We start from the raw sequence: 5894 nt of genomic DNA on the forward strand, positions 1-5894 counted from the left end.
GGAGTTGAGTCTTGGCTTTGGAGCAGCTGTGGGCAAGCACTGGACTAGGCTAGCTGGACACTGACACGGCCTTCATGGCTGGGTCATCGGAGTACCTCCCTGACACCTGACTCCATCTTCACGCACACTTGGCAGGCCAATAGGAGCTGAGGCACAAAAAAATGTGATTTGCCCAAGGTCATGTAAGTGGTCTGTGTCAGAGCCAGGACCTGCACCCAGGTCTCCTAAGTCTTAACCCCTTACCCACAGGACCAGGAGGATTGAAGCTGTCCTACTTTGCTATCATGGTCTTCACAAAGTGTGTCCCTCCCCAGGAGTACCTGTCAGCTTGTCTGAGCACTGTTTCACAGCCTGGCCCACCTTCCTTTCAGCTTATCCACCCACTCTGCAGTGAGAAGCAACTTCTGTGCTGGGAAAGGCCAGCTGTTTAAGCAGAAGCTCATGTCTGCTGTGGGAGCCAAAAGAGCAGCATTTCTGAGACTTTTCTCGGGGAACATGGGGGCAGGACCTTGCTATAATTCAACCACCAACAGCTTCAGCTGGCCTTACATAGGTGTGTCCCATGCTTTGCACACACCCACCCTCCTCTTAGTGGTAGCTTGAATTCTTTGCTCTCTGCACTTTCCCATTCTTTACCCTAGAGCATGTTCTAGGTTTGGTATAAGTCTGCAGAAATAAATGACTCTTCTCACCTGTGCACAGACACAGCCGCCACAAGTAGTGGAGACAGGTGGACTATCTAAAATACCTTTAACCTGACATATGAGCTGGATTAGCTCCCTTGATTCCTGACTGTTTTCCTCTTCTGTGCCCCCACCTCCCCCTCCCCCCCCCAAGCCCGCAAACCAACTAAAAAGCCCAAGTGCTGGTGACAGATGCTGTATTGACAAGCCTAGAGCATGAATTCGTCTCTGTAGTCTTTGAACAGGCAGCAGCTCTGCTAGCTTTTCCGCACTGCCTAGCTAAAGGTGCCTCTTCTCTGCCAAGCGGGGAGGAGCGTGTGAGTTCCAGGCACGCTTGCCCCTTGGCCTCTGGGGGGGCCAAGTCAGGTTTTTGTGATGTGGGTCCCCAGACTGAGTTCCAGGTAAAGTACTGCATGGCCACTGCAAACTGTTGTCGGTCATTGTGCAAACCCCCACCCCCAAGAAGACTGGCTGTGAATGGTGCCCTAGAGGTGAAAGGGCTCCACAGCCACATTCTCAATCTCCTGAGCCTCCATCCTTACCTGTTCTACTGCTAGCTCACTTGTAACACCTGCCTTTTTGTGAGGAGGCAGGTTGAAGTTGACTGTCTTGAAAGAGGCTTAGGTCTTCAGGAAACAATGGCATGCAGGGATCATGTGGGTGAAATCAATGTGAATTGGCCTAGTTCGTGTTCTTTGCCTGTCTTACCCGCTGTGCTATGCTGAAGGGGAGCAGCCTCAGTCTGCTGAAGCTTCCTCACCATCAAGTTTTTACATTTTTACGAGCTCTATGCAAAAATCTGAAAACCCTGTTGGATGCTCAGGCCTTATTTTCACGGCTGTGTGCAGTGCCTTTGTTTAGTAGAGAAACAAGGGAAAGCTGCACCTTGCCTTGAGTAAAGAATGAATTCTTACTTCTGTGCACTACGGTCAGAGAGATGGGGGTGGAGCTCAGAGGAAAACAAGCTACTTTGCCCTAGTCACTTATGTTTGAGTGTGGACCATGTGCTGTACAGAGAGAGACATAATCCCTGCTCTGAGGGCTTGGTCTGAGACAAACTTTGATCAACTAAATCCGGTGCCTGGGGGAGATGCACAGCTCTGCAGCAGCTTGGTAATTGAGCTTGGAGGGAAGGCTTGGAAGTCATTCCAGGAGCAACGGGACAGCGTGGCCACAGACAGCAGGGGAAGGATACAGGAGGAGCAGAGGAAGGCGGGTGGGAACGCCCAGTGACTGCAATGGACACTGCAGCCTGGAGTTGAGTTGTGTAGGAGTTTGGACAAGCAACTGAACGTGGTAATGGATGTTGACTGACAGAATGAAGGGCTTTCGATGCCGGGGGGGAAGGGGGTGGGGCTCTAGCTTCTCTTGATGAAATGCCACAGGAGGGAAATGGAAGTGGAGAGGTGGATTTGTGCTATGCAATAAGTGATGTGAAAGCCACTCAGTTGGACTCGCCCGCTCTGTGCCAGCCTATGCCAGCGGCCTCTGCTAACACCCAGCTTGCCCCAGTCATGCCTCCCAGGTGTGGGGATAGCATCATGCCATGGTCACATCAGGCCGCTGTACTTCGCTTCAGGATCACAGCAGGCTGGTGATCATGCTGTTAACAAGAACTCCCATTTGCCTCCTGCAGCTGCGAGGTGCCAAGATTGTTTGCCTCAGCTGGAGAGACAAAGTGGAGGGAGCTCCCTTCTTCGGTGCTTTACTGTGTTGCTTCGTATTCTGCACTTCCCCTTTCACTGGTGCTTGTTCGCCATGGAGCTGAGCACGGAGCCAGAGATGGCAGCAAGGAACGCAGCCTCATGTTGCACTAACAGGCTGCTGTATCTCTGAGCTGCGCCTCCTACCAGCTCATGTCTATTGGCACCTCTGCCGTGGCTCAAAGCAGACCAGATAACATCAGGCATTTCTGGGACAGGGCAGAGCGACAGTGGATGCTGGTTTTTTCTTTGTCTTCTGACTGCTTGAAACCTGTTCCTCTTCCCTTTCCTCTACCTGTCCGGAAGAACAGATCCCACAATAGCCCAGTCTTCTGTCAAGCGCAGTAAGAATAACACTCCGCTACACTGATAGGTCCTTCTGCATTTAGACCTGGGCTCTGATCCTACACCTGCCTCTGCACTGACTGAAATGCAGGGGTCTGTCCCTTTGAAGCCACTTGCAGGCTTGGGGGCTTGCTCCTCAGCTGATACCCATGTGACTGTACTGGGCTGCTTGGGATCTCCAGTTACCTATCAGATACTCTCAACGGGAGGCTGTGGCGGTTCAGAATGCCAGCGGGAAAGTAGAGCTCCCAGCAAGATCCAGACCCAGTATTTTATGCTTCCATCTGCCCTGCAGGGTGAATTCTAGTGAATAACATTCGGTTCCTGTTGGGTGAAGAAAATACACAAACCCTGTATCTTTAAAATTCCACCTGCCCTCTGGGAAAGATGTGTGGAGCATTTGAAACAAATGGAAAGCCACTTTTATTCTCTGCAGGGCTGCCAGAAATGTAAGGGGCCAGGGCTGTAGTGATGCTGCCTTTGTAGAGATGTGGGGATGGAGGGGACCTCGAAGCTAATGTGTGAGAACCAGAGAGTGAAAGTGACTAGCTTATTTTTGTCCGGTCTGAGAGAAAGTACCCAACAGCTCCATGAAAGCGAAATTAGATTTTTAAATGATCTCACTTCTTATTTGTAACCTTGGCTGGGTGCCCTGTATTTTTAAAATATGATTTTTAACCTGACAGCTTGGCTGGCTTTTTCAGCCGAGTTTTTAGAAATACCTGACACTGTTTTGCTCTTTCAGCTCAATGCCTGGGTCGGTGTCTCTCTCAGGGACAGCTGACATTTTGCTGATATTTCATCAGACTTGGACCTACCATGGGGAATATAATTAAAGTGAGAAAGAAATAAAGGTATTTGAAAGAGGATTTTGCCCTCCAATCTGATTGGTTACACCTGGCATGGTGACAGTGCCCTCATTTCTGACTGGTGAACCAGCCAATCTCCCATGTAGCTAACCTAATGAACAGATTTCCCAGGAAAGTCATCAGTCACTGTATTAGAGCAACTAGTTCCTCCACTCCAAACTTCCAGGCAAACACCCTTTGTTGCTTCACAACACAGAAGGAGGAAGCTGCCCTGATGTATTTGCTGTGGCCTGCATGAGAGAGGGAGAACTGGGACCACAGCTTTTCCAGGTCAGGAAGAAAGAAAGAAACATCCACTGCAACGATGAATGAACGAGTTCTACAGAAGTGCTGGTTTGTAATGAGATGCCATAAGAGCTCTTGACAGGTCTCAAAGATATTGCTCAATGCAAAGCTGGAAAGAGTCTGCTGATCACCCTGTACCAGCTCAATCCATCCAGGGATTTCCTAGAGTATGGTGGGAGGTTTGATTAATTAAAGCCAGTTCTTTGATCTGGAGGATGGTGTGGATTGCACCCTCAGCAAATTTGCGGATGATACTAAACTGGGAGGAGTGGTAGATACGCTGGAGGGCAGGGATAGGATACAGAGGGACCTAGACAAATTGGAGGATTGGGCCAAAAGAAATCTGATGAGGTTCAATAAGGATAAGCGCAGAGTCCTGCACTTAGGACGGAAGAATCCAATGCACAGCTACAGACTAGGGACCGAATGGCTAGGCAGCAGTTCTGCGGAAAAGGACCTAGGGGTGACAGTGGACGAGAAGCTGGATATGAGCCAGCAGTGTGTCCTTGTTGCCAAGAAGGCCAATTGCATTTTGGGATGTATAAGTAGGGGCATAGCGAGCAGATCGAGGGACGTGATCGTCCCCCTCTATTCGACATTGGTGAGGCCTCATCTGGAGTACTGTGTCCAGTTTTGGGCCCCACACTACAAGAAGGATGTGGATAAATTGGAGAGAGTCCAGCGAAGGGCAACAAAAATGATTAGGGGTCTGGAACACATGAGTTATGAGGAGAGGCTGAGGGAACTGGGATTGTTTAGTCTGCAGAAGAGAAGAATGAGGGGGGATTTGATAGCTGCTTTCAACTACCTGAGAGGTAGTTCCAGAGAGGATGGTTCTAGACTATTCTCAGTGGTGGAAGAGGACAGGACAAGGAGTAATGGTCTCAAGTTGCAGTGGGGGAGGTTTAGGTTGGATATTAGGAAAAACTTTTTCACTAGGAGGGTGGTGAAACACTGGAATGCGTTGTCTAGGGAGGTGGTGGAATCTCCTTCCTTAGAAGTTTTTAAGGTCAGGCTTGACAAAGCCCTGGCTGGGATGATTTAATTGGGTATGGGTCTTGCTTTTGAGCAGGGGGTTGGACTAGATGACCTCCTGAGGTCCCTTCCAACCCTGATATTCTATGATTCACATACTTGACCCCCAGCAGCTCCTAGCGTGACACCTATTGGGTGTTCAGAAGACCTGACTTCTTTTGGAAATCTGGTCCTTTAATGCCTGTGAGCGTTGGAAGCTCCTCCAAAGTCCTGCTATAAAATGAACCTTGGATAAGCGCATCCTAATTCCATCAGTGCTCCTTTTCCCTTGAGTAGCAGCTGCGACTTCAGTTCTGATTTCCATCAGGGTAATGGGGCGTCCGATAGGCTCAGCCCTCAAGCAGGCTCGCAGGAGCGGTGATTCACAATCTCAGGGTCACTCAATGCCATTTTAGGAACTGGTGGAGTAACCCACTTCCGAGAGGGTCATCTGCCAGCGGCAATGCTGTACTTAATATCACGATCAGTAGGATTACACACCCATCCCTTTGCCAGCAGACCAAGGCTAAGTCACACCACATGGGCAGAGCATCTCCCTGGAAGCTGGTCTACATGGGGTGGGGAGGGAGGGGAAATCCCCTGGTTTAAAGGACTGAAAATCAAGAAGTTTGTATTTATCCTGTGGGGATAGTTGCAAGTGGGGGGAGTTCAGCTCTCTACAGGAACAAGGAGGGTCTCATGGCTAAGGCATGGGACGTTTTCAGCTCTTCTACAAACCTGCTCTGTGGTGGTGGGGCAAGTCACTTAACATTTCTGTGCCTCAAGTTCCCCGGATAACATAAGCCGCAGACGGGGTTATGAGGCACTGCTGTTTGTAAAGCGCTCTGATCTACGTGGAGGCAAGTTTCCATTAGAGGGGTGAAGGTTTGTCATTAATGTAATTGGGGAGGATGTGTTAGTTTTCTCTTTTTTTCCCGCCCCCTAAAGCTTTTAAGCTTTTTCCAGGCAGTGCCTTCCTCCCATCGGTCATCTCC

This window comes from Eretmochelys imbricata, chromosome 9 (assembly GCF_965152235.1).
Source record: "Eretmochelys imbricata isolate rEreImb1 chromosome 9, rEreImb1.hap1, whole genome shotgun sequence".
In the NCBI taxonomy this organism is placed as follows: domain Eukaryota; kingdom Metazoa; phylum Chordata; order Testudines; family Cheloniidae; genus Eretmochelys; species Eretmochelys imbricata.